This window comes from Tamandua tetradactyla, chromosome X (genome assembly GCF_023851605.1).
Source record: "Tamandua tetradactyla isolate mTamTet1 chromosome X, mTamTet1.pri, whole genome shotgun sequence".
Taxonomy (NCBI): domain Eukaryota; kingdom Metazoa; phylum Chordata; class Mammalia; order Pilosa; family Myrmecophagidae; genus Tamandua; species Tamandua tetradactyla.
Window position 1 is genome coordinate 48,388,201 of NC_135353.1, and position 13,402 is coordinate 48,401,602.

At 39.0% G+C, this 13,402-nt stretch overlaps 1 long non-coding RNA gene across 5 annotated transcripts in view; it reads right to left on the reverse strand.

The window, feature by feature from the left end:
- Positions 1-13,402, reverse strand: part of LOC143671630 (uncharacterized) — a 247,906-nt gene that overhangs the window by 16,262 nt on the left and 218,242 nt on the right. The window lies entirely within an intron of this gene.

Here is a 13,402-nt window from a genome sequence, read left to right on the forward strand (position 1 = left end):
CAATTCAGCACTGGGTGTATGCTGATTGATACAAGTATAGTATACTCTCAGAGTCCAGAATCAAGGCACTGAACCTAGACTTGTGGGTGAGGAACGGCTTCTTGAAGGAAGGTATCATCCCAAAGGACATATAGATTTTGCCACACCAACAGAACAAAGGTGCTGCCTCTCAGATGGCTACACAAACGGGGAGACTATGTCTTTGGATGGGTAAGCTCTATTATGTTTACTTTCTTTTTGGGGGGGAGGGGAGGGTACATGGTCTGGGAATCGAACCCAGGTCTCCCGCAAGGAAGGCAAGGATTTTACTACTGAACCATCAGTGCACCCCATGTTTACCTTTTTTTTTTTTTTGCATGGACAGGCACTAGAAATCAAACCCAGGTCTCCAGCACGGCAGGCGAGAACTCTGCCACTGAGCCACAGATGCCCACCCTGATGTTTACTTTTAAAAGAAATAACATTATTTTATAGCCACACCTGGTACTTGAGTCGTTCTTTCCTTTAAATAAAACCTGGGAACATGTGTCAATGGCAGTTAAAAGCCGTCTGAGTTTTAAGTATGTTTGAGTATTGTTTGCTTTTGTAACTGAACCATTTACAACAACCTCTCTGAAGAATTTCGCTGATGGAGTAACAGAAAACAAACCAATATACTAAGGAATTAATTATCAGAATCCCCCAAGCAGGTGAATATGCCTTGTACATAGAAGGCATATGGTGACTGTTTCATAAATGACGGAATAAATCCTTAATATTGAGTCTCCATAATTTAAACAAAAATAGTGATTGTTTCTTCACTTCCTGTAAGCCAGTGTAGGATAGGATAACTCACACATAGAAAGAAATTACTGTTCTAGCAGGGAACATATACTTTCCCAATATATTAGCATATGGAGGACAGTAACTTTGAGGCATGAATGATGGAAATTACTGTGATCTCAGAAGGGTTGCCCTATGCTTCTGTGGCTTATCTGCCTTTAACAGTCAAACAACCCTGGAATCGCACAAAACTGTCCTTAGAGAGAGGAAAAAAGGTTTAGGAGATGGGTAAATATTGTCCAACACGGGTGGGGCTATGTACTTAGTTTTAGATATGATGAGACATGGTGGGAAGTGCTATACCCCAGTTACATTCTGAGGCAAGAATTTGAAAGCTCACTTCTGTTTAATCCTCACTCCCTAGATGACTTGATCCTAACTTTGTACACTTGTTACAGAAAGCAAGAAACAGGATAAATAACAAATAAACTTAGATGAGGATTAGGGGAGGTCATAGGATGGGATGTTACCTGGGAGGAAAAGGCCTTATTAGGATTCAATGGTGAAATGACCTTGGATAGGAGGACACACTGGACGCCTGGGAGAAAGAATGTCTTGTAGGTCAAGTACACTAAAGACAAATTTGATCTCCTTCACAAGTCTCTCTAGAGCAGGACCCAGTGAACTTAAGGGGTAAGAGACAGTGGGAGGGAAAAGAACATTTTCCTGCCCTATCTGCCTGCTTCCATTTATTTATTCATTTAGCACATGAAATGCTTAAAGAACTGTGATAGGGTTCTGAAAGAGCTACAGACACAAAAGTAATCTAGTTTTTGCCCTCAAGCAGTTTGTAATTCAGCAGACTCTAATGCTGTGCAGAAGTTATATCTTGTTGCTAAGACACAGGATAGAGAGAAACTGTAAAATGTCCTTTCCAAAACCTGCCACATCCCGATTCCAGCACTACTATCAGTAATTCCTGGGGGGGGGGGGTAGAAGGTGAAATTGCTCTTTTTTGGGACGTTTTCTTTCAGCCCTCCAATTCTATTATTTTTGAGAGGCTCCAGAATCACTGATCTGGAATCCTTTGATTCTAGAGTCAACTCCAAGGTGTAGGGTTCGTTTTCTTTTTTTTTTTAGTTCACTTTTTTTTTTTATTAATTAAAGAAAAAAAAGAAATTAACACAACATTTAGAAATCATTCCATTCTACATATGCAATCAGCAATTCTTAACATCACCACATAGATGTATGATCATCATTTCTTAGTACATTTGCATCGATTTAGGAAAAGAACTAGCAAAACAACAGAAAAAGATATAGAATGTTAATATAGAGAAAAAAATAATAATAATAAAAAAGGAAAAAGAAAAAAAACAGAAGACACAAACAAACAAAAAAAACTATAGCTCAGATGCAGCTTCATTCAGTGTTTTAACATAATTACATTACAATTAGGTATTATTGTGCTGTCCATTGGGTTCATTTTCTTAATGCCAAAATGTTTTAATAATAGTCGATGAATATTTCTAAAATACACAACATACCCCTTCTAAACAAAAGACTCTGAACATATTTCAAATGCATTTTTCTGAAGTATGATCACTGTTAAGACCATATAACTTTATTCATAGAAATACCTTCCAGGACTACTGATATATTTAGGACCTTTTTTTTTCTGTACCAAAGAACCCTACATGTCTGGGATTTTATATTTTCATCCACTTCTTATGTTTTAATTTCCTTGGACTATCAGCTGGCACCTCTCAGCACTGCTGTCGCTCAGTCCTTATTGCCTCTCATATGCAATGCATTTAAATCTGAAATCATTATGGTTGGGAAGATCCACTTTTTCATATAGCATTATTATTCTCCAAGTTCCAATTCTCACATTACTGTTTTTTTATTTTGTTCTTATTTTTATGGATCTATATTATGTATTCACATACCATGCAATCATCCAAAGTATACAATCAATGGTTGACAATATCATCATATAGCTGTACATTTGTCATCAAATCAACTATTTTCTTTTTTTGTGAAAAATAACATACATAAGAAAGCAATATTGAATGGGCCATAGTAGCTCAGCAGGCAGAATTCTTGTCTGCCGTACCAGAGACTCGGGTTCATTTCCCTGTGCCTGTCCATGCAAAAAAAAAAAAAAAAGCACATTGCAACAAATAGACATAGAACAGATTTTAGAGTTTGATAAAAGGGTTACAATTCCACAATTTTAGGTTTTTACTTCTAGCTGCTCTAAGATACTGGAGACTAAGGGAAATATCAATATAATAATTAGCAATCATACTCATTTGTTAAACCCTACCTTCTCTGTATAGCTCCAGTATAAACTTTGATCTTTCTCCCACTCTTTAGGGGTATTTGGGCTATGGCCATTCTAACTTTTTCATGTTGGAATGGGCTGTTGATAATATGGGATTGTTGATGTTTTAGAGAGGCTGGCCCCTCTGCATTTCAGGACTTTTCTAGTCTGGGGACCTATATAGAGGCTGTAGATTTCTGGAAAGTTACCCTAGTGCATAGAACCTTCGTAGAATCTCATATAACACCCTAGGTGTTTTTTTTAATTTGGGCAGAAATGGTTTTGGTTGGGGTTTGGCAAACTATGACAGGTAGAAATGTCTAGCTGAAGCTTGCCTAGGCTTGCTGCAGAGCAGCGTCTAGATTCTATGTGAACTCTCTCAGCCACTGATACCTTATTTGTTATACTTCTTTTCCCTATTTGGTCAAGATGGGATTGTTGATCCCATGGTGCCAGGCCCTAGGCTCATCCCTGGGAGTCATCTCCCATGTCACCAGGGAGACTTTCACCCCTGGATGTCATGTCCCACATAGGAAGAAGGGCAATTATTTCACTTAACAGAGTTGAGCTTTGAGAGAGTGAGGCTACATCTGAGCAAAAAAAGAGGTCCTCCAGAAGTAACTCTCAGGCATACCTATAGGTAAGCTAAGCTTCTCGCTATATACATTGGCTTCAAAAGAACAAGTCTCATGGTCAAGGCCTTGGCCTATTGATTTAGGTGTCCCTAATATTTGACACAATATCAGGGGTTTCTCCAGTGGTGAAGTTTAATAGTTCCACATTTTTTCTCTAATCCCTCAAGGGACTTTGCCAATATTTTTTTTAATTATCTGCATAATATACTCTGGGATTTATCTAGGCATTGCATTAAGCTATATAGGATTAAAGGCCCTCATTCTTATTCTGGGCTCCCTGTGTTTGGATTGTTTAAATGGTCTTATCCAGACAGGCTGAGTTAGATTATGTGCTACAGAAAATTTCTGTTCTGGACAAAATAAACCTTTTCTTCTTTTGGTCTCAAAGAGTAGATGAGGTTCTAAAATACAGACAAGGTCTTCCTTACCCCTGTATTCTAAATTACCTTTATCCCGTCCTGACTAGCTTCACTCTTATCTCTAAAATACAGGTTACACATACATAAAACAGCCTCCCCAAATGCAGAAGTAACAAATATGGCTCCATAATAAAAGTGACTGCTATAAGATCTTACAATCTAGGCCCCTGCTGTCTTATAAGCATTTTCTAAATGAGACCATACAATATTTGCTCTTTTGTTTCTGGTTCATTTTGCCTCACCAAACGTCCCAGAGGTTCACTCACAATGTTGCATACCTCACAACTTCGTTTCTTTTTGTAGCAGCACAATATTCAATCATATGTATACACCATCGTTCATCAGTTACTTCTCAGTCACTACATCTTTCAGCCACCTCCATTCATTGGGCATCATGTATAATGCCCAAAGTCAACAGGCCATCAACATTGTCAATGTTAGATAATTTCATTGTACCCAAGAGAAAGATAACCAACAAAATATACCTTCACCAAATAGAAGAATCAAACCTCCCCTTAGCTCTTGTCCGTCCCCCATTATTTACCCCTGGTATTGCTGCAATATTGTTGATGTTTTTCTATTAAACATAGCTCATAGGATGCAATAGCAGTTTCTCCCTATAAACCAAACTTATAAACTCTTTGTATAATATTCAAACCTTTGCAGCAGTTTATGTAAGAACATATTTATATTTATAGTGTTAACGGGTGGGACACATGGCTCTGTACAACCCCTTTCAATCATGATCACCTTTAAAGTGGTAATATTATGTATAGACCCACTGGTGAACTGCCTTCACTTCTTTCTATTCCCTTACATTTAAGTTCAACCTCATTAGCTAACCGTTCACCCATATCTAGTTTCCATGTATCTTTAGGTCCCCTATAGTCTATATTATAAGCCTCTGATCTTACCCTTACCATTGTCATAAAAGTGGAATCATACAGTATCTGTCTTTTTGTGTCCAGCTTATTTCACTCAGCATTATGTCTGCAAGGCTCATCCATCTTGTCATGTGCTTGAGGACATTATTTTGTCTTACTGCTACATAACATTCCATCATATGTATATAACACATTTTGTTAATCCACTTGTCTGTTAATAGGCACCTGGATTGTTTCTGTCTTTTAGCGATTGTGAGCAATGCTGCTATAAATATGAATGTGCAAATGTCTGTTTGTATCGCTGCTTTCAGCTCTTCTGGGTATATACCAAGAAGTCGTATTGCCAGGTCATAGGGCAACTCAATATTTAGTTTTCTGATGAACCACCAGACTGTCTTCCATAACAGCTGTACCATTATACATTCCCACAAGCAGTGCATTAGTGTCCCAATTTCTCTGCATCCTCTCCAACATTAGTAGTTTCCTGTTTGTTTAATAGCAGTCATTCTTATAGGTGTGAGGTGGTATCTCATTGTAGTCTTGATCTGTATTTCCCTTATAGCCAATGAAAATAAGCACCTCTTCATGTGCTTTTGAGCCATCAATATTTGCTCTTCAGAAAAATGCCTATCATGTTTTTAGCCCATTTTATAATTGGGTTGTTCTATTGTTGTTGAGTGCTATGATTTCTTTACACATACAAGATTTCAAACCTTTATTCGATGTGTGGTTTTCAAATAATTTTTCACATTGAGTTGGCTGCCTCTTCACCTTTCTGGCAAAGTCTATTGAGGCACAAAAGCATTTGATTTTGAGGAGTTCTCATTTATCTACTTTTTCTTTTGTTGCTTGTGCTTTGGGTGTAAAGTTTAGGAAGCTACCTCCTATTACTTGGTCTTGAAGATGTTTCCCTACATTTTCTTCCACCAGCTTTAAGGTACTGGTTCTTATATTTTGGTGTTGATCCAGTTTGAGTTAATTTTTGTATAGCGTGTATGGCAAAGATCCTCTTTCATTCTTTTGGCTATTGATATCCAGTTCTCCCAGGCCCACTTATTGAAAAGACTATTTTGTCCCAGTTCAGTGGATTTGGGGGCCTTGTTGAAGATCAGTTTACCATAGATTTGGTAGTCTATTTCTATGCTTTCGATTCCATTCCATTGGTCAATACTTCTTCTATCTTTGGGCCAGTACCACGCTGTTTTCACATTTCAAAATTTGAAAATTTGATAAGTTTTCAAATCAGGAGTGTTAACCTTTTCACTTAATTCTTCTTCTTAGGATGTTTTTAGCTATTCGGGATCTCTTTCCCTTCCAGATGAATTTGGTAACTACCTTTTCCAAGTCTTCAAATTAGGTTGTTGTAATTTTGATTGGTACTGTGTTGAATCTGTAGATCAATTTGGGTAAAACTGACATCTTAACTACACTTAACCTTCCTATCCACGAGCATGGAATGCAGTTTTCTGTGTACAAGCCCTTTATGCCACAGGTTAAATTCATTCCTAGATACCTTATTCTTTTTGTTGCTATTTTGAATGAAATTTTTTCCTTAATTGACTCTTTAATTAGGTCATTGCTTGTGTATAGAAACATTACTGTTTTTTGCACTTTAATTTTATATCCGGTCATCTTACTGAATTTATTAGCTCAAGTAACTTTGCTGTATATTTCTCATGATTTTCCAAGTATAGTATCATGTGATCTGCATATAATGAAAGTTTTACATCTTCCTTTCTAATTTGGATGCTTTTATTTCTCTTTTCTGCCTGATTGCTCTAGAGAGAACTTCTGGTGCAATGTTGAATAATAGTGGTAACAGAGATGGTGCAATGTTGAATAATAGTGGTAACAGAGATCATCCTTGTCTCATTCCTGATTGTAGGGGGAAAGCTTTCATTCCCTCACCACTGAGTATGATGTTTTTTTCATATTGAGGAAGCTACCTTTGATTCCTACTTCTGAGTGTTTCTATTAGAAAAGGACGTTGAGTTTTATCGAATGCTTTTTCAGTATCAATGAAGATGATCATTGGATTTTTCCCTTTCAATTTGTTAATGTGCTGTATTATATTAATTGATTTTCTTGTGTTGAACCATCCTTGCATTGCTGATATAAAGCCCACTTGGTTGTCATGTATAATTATTTTAATGTGTTGTTGGATTCGATCTGCTAGTATTTTGTTTAGAATTTTTGTATTTATGTTCATTAGGGAGATTGATCTGTAGTTTTCCTTTCTAATAGCATCTTTACCTGGTTTTGGTATTAAAGTGGTATTAGCTTCATAATATGAGTTAGGTAGTATGCTGGTCTGAATCTGTGGTGTACCCCAGAAAAGCCATGTCCTTTAATACTCATTCAATATTGCTAGGTGGGAGCTTTTTGATTATCCATAGAGGTGTGACCCACCCAGTTGTAGGTGGTAACTTTTGATTAGATGGTTTCCATGGAGGTGTGTCTCTACCCATTCAAGGTGGGGTTGCTTACTGGAGCCCTTTAAGAAGGAACCATTTTGGATAAAGCTTAGGAGCTACAAGAGCCCATGCAGCCAGAGACATTTGGAGATGAAAAAGGAAAACACCCCTGGGGAAGCTTCATGAAACAGGAAGCCTAGAGAGAAAGCTAGCAGCTGTCGTCATGTTTGCCATGTGCCTTTCCAGTTGAGAGAGAAGCCCTGAATTTTGTTGGCCTTTCTCAAGTAAAGGTAATCTGTTGTTGGTGCCATAATTTAGACATTTTCACAGCCTTAGAACTTTAAATTTGCAACTTAATAAACTCCCCTTTTGAAAAGCCATTCCATTTCTGGTATATCACATTCCGGCAACTTGCAAACTAGAACAGGTAGTGTTCCTTTTTCCCCAATTTTTTGGAAAAGTTTGAGCAGGCCTGGTGTTAGTTCTTTTTGGAATGTTTGATAAAATTGCCTTGTGAAGCTATCTGGCCCTGAGCTTTACTTTGTATGAAGATTTCTGATGACTGATTGAATCTTTTTACTTGTGATTGGTTTGTTGAGATCTTCTATTTCTTCTTGACTCAGTGTAGCTTGTTTGTGTGTTTCCAGGAATTTGTCCATTTCATCTAAATTGTTTATAGTTTGTTCATGTTTAGTTGTTTATAGTATACTCCTATGATTCTTTTTTATTTATTCAGGGTCTGTTGTAATGACCCCTCTTTCATTTCTGATTTTGTTTATTTGCATCCTCTCTCTTTTTTTCTTTGTCAGCTTTCCTAATGGTCAATCTATTTTATTGATTTTCTCAAAGAACCAACTTTTGGTTTTATTGATTCTTTCTATTGTTCTTTTGTTCTCCCACTCTTTTAACTCTGCTTTAATCTTCATTATTCTCTTCTTCTATTTGCTTTGGGGTTAGTTTGTTGTTTTCATCAAGTTCCTCCAGGTGAGCAGTTAAGTCCTCAATTTTTGCTCTTTTTTCTTTTTTAATATAGGCATTTACAGCAATAAATTTCCCTCTCAGCACAGCCTTTGCTGCATTCCATAAGTTGTATGTGTTGTATTCTCATTTTCATTGGTCTCCAGACAGCTACCAATTTCTCAAGCAATTTCTTCTCTGACCCACTGGTTGTTCAAGAGTGTGTTATTTAATTGCCATATATTTGTGAAAATTCTCATTCTTTGGTGGTTATTGATTTCTAGCTTCATTCCATTGTGATCAGATAAAGTGCTTTGGATAATTTTAAATTTATATAAATCTGTTTTGTGCCCCAGCATATGATCTATCCTGGAGAATGTTCCATGAGTGCTAGAGAAGAATGTATATCCTGGTGTCTGAGGTGTAACGACCTATATATGTCTGTTAGGTCTAATTTATTTATCAAATTGTTCAAATTCTCTATTTCCTTGTTGATCCTCTGTCTGGTTGTTCTATCTATAGAAGAGAGTGGCATATTGAAGTCTCCTACTATTGTTCTTGAAACATCTATCACTCCCTTCAGTTTTGCCAATGTCTGTCTCATGTACTTTGGAGCGCCTTGATTGGGAGCATAAACATTTACGATTATTATTTCTTCTTGGTGAACAGACCCTTTTATTAATATATAGTGTCCTTCTTTGTCTCTTATGATATCTTTACATTTAAAGTCCATTTTGTCTGATATTAGTATAGCTATTCCTGCTTTCTTTTGGTTATAGCTTGAGTGGAACACGTTTTTCAATCCTTTTACTTTCTTTTTTTTTCTTTTTTTCTTTTTACAATCAGTAATTCTTAATATCATCACAATCCTTTTACTTTCAATCCATTTGTATCCTTGTGTCTAAGATGAATCTTCTGTAAGCAGTATATAGATGGATTATATTTCTTAATCCATTCTACCATTCTGAATCTTTTAACTGGTAAGTTAAGTCTGTTCACATTCAAAGTTATTACTGTAAAGGCATTTCTTGAATCCATGGTCTTATCATTTAGATTTTATTTGTCAGATTTATATATTTTTTCCCTCTTTTTTATTCTTTGAGTTACCCCTACTGGTCCTCTTCAATTCTGTGCCCTTCTCCAGACCTCCATTTCCTGTCTTTTTTTTTTTTTTTTCAGTGGGCAGAACTCCCTTTAGTATTTCTTGTAGGCCTGGTCTCTTGTTGAAAAATTCTCTTAGCATATGTTTGTCTGTGAAAATTTTAATCTCTCCCTCCATTTTGAGGGACAATTTGGCTGAGTACAGAATTCTTGGCTGGAAGTCTTTCTCTTTCAGGATCTTAAATATATCATACCACTGCCTTCTCGACTCCATAGTGCCAGTTAAATAGCTGAACTCAGTCTTATGTGGTTTCCTTTGTATGTAGTAGATTGTTTTTCTCTTGCTGCTTTCAGGATTTTCTGCTTCTTTTCAATCATGGCAGACTGATTAGTATGTGTCTTGGGGTAGGCCTATGTAGATTTATTCTATTTGGAGTTTTTTGGGCTTCTTTGACTGGCACATTTATGTCTTTTATAAGAGTTGGGACATATATTATATCCTCAACTAATCTTCCAAGCCTTTTACTCTTCTTTCTTCTTGTATTTGTGTGCTTTGTTTTGTCTATCATTTCCCTGAGCTCCAATTCAAATTTTTCCATCTTTTCTGCCATTTGCTCTTTTGTGTTTTCAGAATAAGTTGTCCTGTCCTCTAGTTCACTTATTCTTTCTTCTGCCTCTTCAAATCTGCTGTTGCGTGTCTCTCGTATTTTTTATTTGATCTACAGCATCTTTAATCTCTCTGATATCTTCTATTCTTCTATGCATTCTTTCAAGTTCCTCTTTATGCTCTTCTAGTCCCTTCTTCATCTCCCTTATATCATAAGCCATCCCATTTATTTTATTTAGTAGAGTTATATGAACATCTTTGATTAGTTGTTCCAAAGTCTGTTTCTCCTCTGGTGTTTCAATTTGGTCATTAGGCTGGACTATATCTGTCTGCATCTTGATATGCTTAGTGACCTTCTACTGCATTCGAGGCATATAAATACCTTGATAGGGTTATTGTGGAAGTTTATTTCCTTCAGTAGTCTAAAGCTTTGCAGGATGGATGTGGAGCAGGATGTGGTGAGTGGGGCAGGGCACAACAGGGTGGTGATGGGTTGCAGGGCACATATAGGCATGGGTTGGGGAGGATACATTGATGCCTGTGAGCATGGGGTGTGGAATGTGGGATTGAGGAGGTGCAGTACGGGGGCCATGGGGGCAGGGTGCAGCTCAGGCAGGCCTTGGAGCACAGGAGCAGGATGTGGCATGGGAGACACAGAGGTAGGGTGTGGTGGGAGGTGGATGGGAGGATGTGCAGGTGCATGAGGACAGGTGTGAAAACAGGATGTGATTTGCAGCATGGAATGTGGGGGTAGTATGTATCAGGGGTGGGATATGGTATACAGAGTTCAGGAAACAAAGAGGGGCAGGACGTGGGTGTGTCCTTTCACAGGGTATGGGGTCCAGGGGTTGTGGGACATGGATCAGGGGCAGGTGATATTGGGTGGGTGGGGCCCTGGTGCAGGTCAGGGGGGTTGGGGCAGGGATGCATGTGTGTGCAGGGCTATGTAGCACTTATATGCATGTGAGCACCTGCCAGGTGTGGGAGCAGTGCGCTTGTGCTGTGGGTTAGGGCAAGGGTGTGCACGTGTGTGGGGCAGGGGGTGGGGGTGCATTAGCCAAGAGGTCAATACACAGATGCGTGGGTTCCTGGTGGGGAGCATGTGGCTGTGCATCTGTGCAGGTCTGGAGGGCAGGGCCTGGGTATGCACATGCTCGGAGCTCAGGGGCAGTGGGGTGGGTTTGTATCTCTGTGGGCTGGGGGTGGGTGTGGCCCTGATGCATGGGTCAGTACTTGCCCAGAGCTGGACAGAGCATGCGGGTGTGCAGGTCTGCATGCGTGGATCTGGAGGTGAGCGGATGCTGATGTACTGGTGCGCAGAGCCTAGGGGAGGGGGGTGTGGCCCAGGTATGAAGGTGAGTGCCTGTAGCCTGGATGCTCAGGCGACACCTACAGGGGGCAGAGAGGGGGAGGTAGGGGTCGAGGGGCTGGGTGTGGGTACACAGGTCTCAAGAGGAGTAGGATGAGACTGTGCACTTGGGTGGGAGAAATGGAACAGGCTGGGGCAACCATGTGCAAATGCGCAGGGCAAGGGTGTGTGGTGGGGATGTGTAGGGGATGGTCAATGCAGGGGAGCTTGGAGTGCAGTCGGGGGGCAAGTGATGAGGTTCAGGTGCGTGGGGTGGAGAGAATCATGGGTCATGCATGGGGTGGGGCGGCACACGAGGGTAGTGCTTTCAAGGAACACAGCTTGGCTTATGTCCTTCTCCCCTTCTCCATGTCCGTGCATTCCTGACCGCTCTAGGCTCCCATTTTAAAAGGGGTGTGTTAGGCTGTTTGCACTAGCTGGACAGTCTCCGGTTCTCTGCATCTCAATTCTTCAGCTTTTGTGACCAGGGGCTCCCTGCTATGGTCCCTTCTCTGGTGCCTCCACCACTTCCACAGCAAGGCAGCTGCTCGCGAATCTTATTGATCCAGGAGTAGGGGACATTTGAAGAACATTTCCTCAAGTCTTGATATCATTAGGCCTTGGAATGCTATCCATCCTACCCACCCATAAGTGTCTGAGATTTAAGATCAGCAGAGGTGGATTTTATAAGGAATGTAGTAAAAGCCTTTCAAAAGATTTCCTTCTGTGTTATTATACAGGGAAATAAAAATTAAATTTATATCTAAACTTCCAATAACTTACCTATTGTATAAAGCAATGATATTCAAAACATTTTCTTTCTTTCCAGAAGTTGAATTATTTTCAAACAATTTTCACATGAGATATCTACATATAAAATTCAAAAACTGAGAATTTCTGACTAAGGTAGGATAGAGGGGGTCAAAGTCTTGCCTATCCAGTTCTCTCTTCATTTGCCCTCTAAGGAAACCTGTGAAATAAGGCAGTATAAAAACTATCAAAGAAAAAATATATTTTCCATGAAATCATTGATTCATCAGATTAGAAGAAAACAAAGAAGGAACCTAAATAAAACTCCTGCTCTGAATAACATTAAAGAAGAATATTTATACCACACAGTCAACTCTCAACTTTCCTTTCTGAAAGAGGAAGCAACAGAACATGAAATCCAAAAATCAGTACTGACACCTGGAAAGAATGGCATTATATTCAGGAACAGCACAACACATTTATATTTTTCTTTGAGCTTGGGTTAGGCCAGAGTTGCATATAATACTGGAATTTGTGCCAGGTAATTTTTTGTGGTGGATAGCCTCTGCGTTATAGGCTAAAGCAGCATCCTTGGCCTCTACCCACCAGATGCCAGTAGCATACCCGTCCCAGTTGTGATAATCAAAACTGTTTCTAGACATTGCCAAACGTCCCCTGGGAGTCAAAACTGTCCCTAGTTGAGAACCACTGAGTTTGGCTAATATAAAAATGTAGGCCTAGTGGGTGTGAGGGTAGTTCAGTGGCAGAATTTTCACCTGCCATATAGAGACCTGGGTTTGATTCCCAGCCCATGCACTTCCCCAAAAAACAAACAAACCAACAAAAACAAACAAAAAAATTCAAAAAATGGTGTTGCAATAACAGGATACTCACATGGAAAAAGAATGAAATGTGATCCCAGCATAACAGCATAAAAAAAATAATAATATAGGCCTGACAGAGTATGCAAAAGCTTATAGTCTTGAAGGTGGCATATGAAATCTGTTTTGATTTGTTAAAGCTGATGAAATGCAATATACCAGAAATGGGTTGGCTTTTACAATGGGGATTTATTAACTTATAAGCTTACAGTTCTTAGGCCATGAAAAATGTCCAAATTAAGGGCAATACCTTCTTCCTGAAGAAAGGCTGCTGGCAATCCAGATCCTTTGTCACATGGCCAGCATTTGCATGTTAAA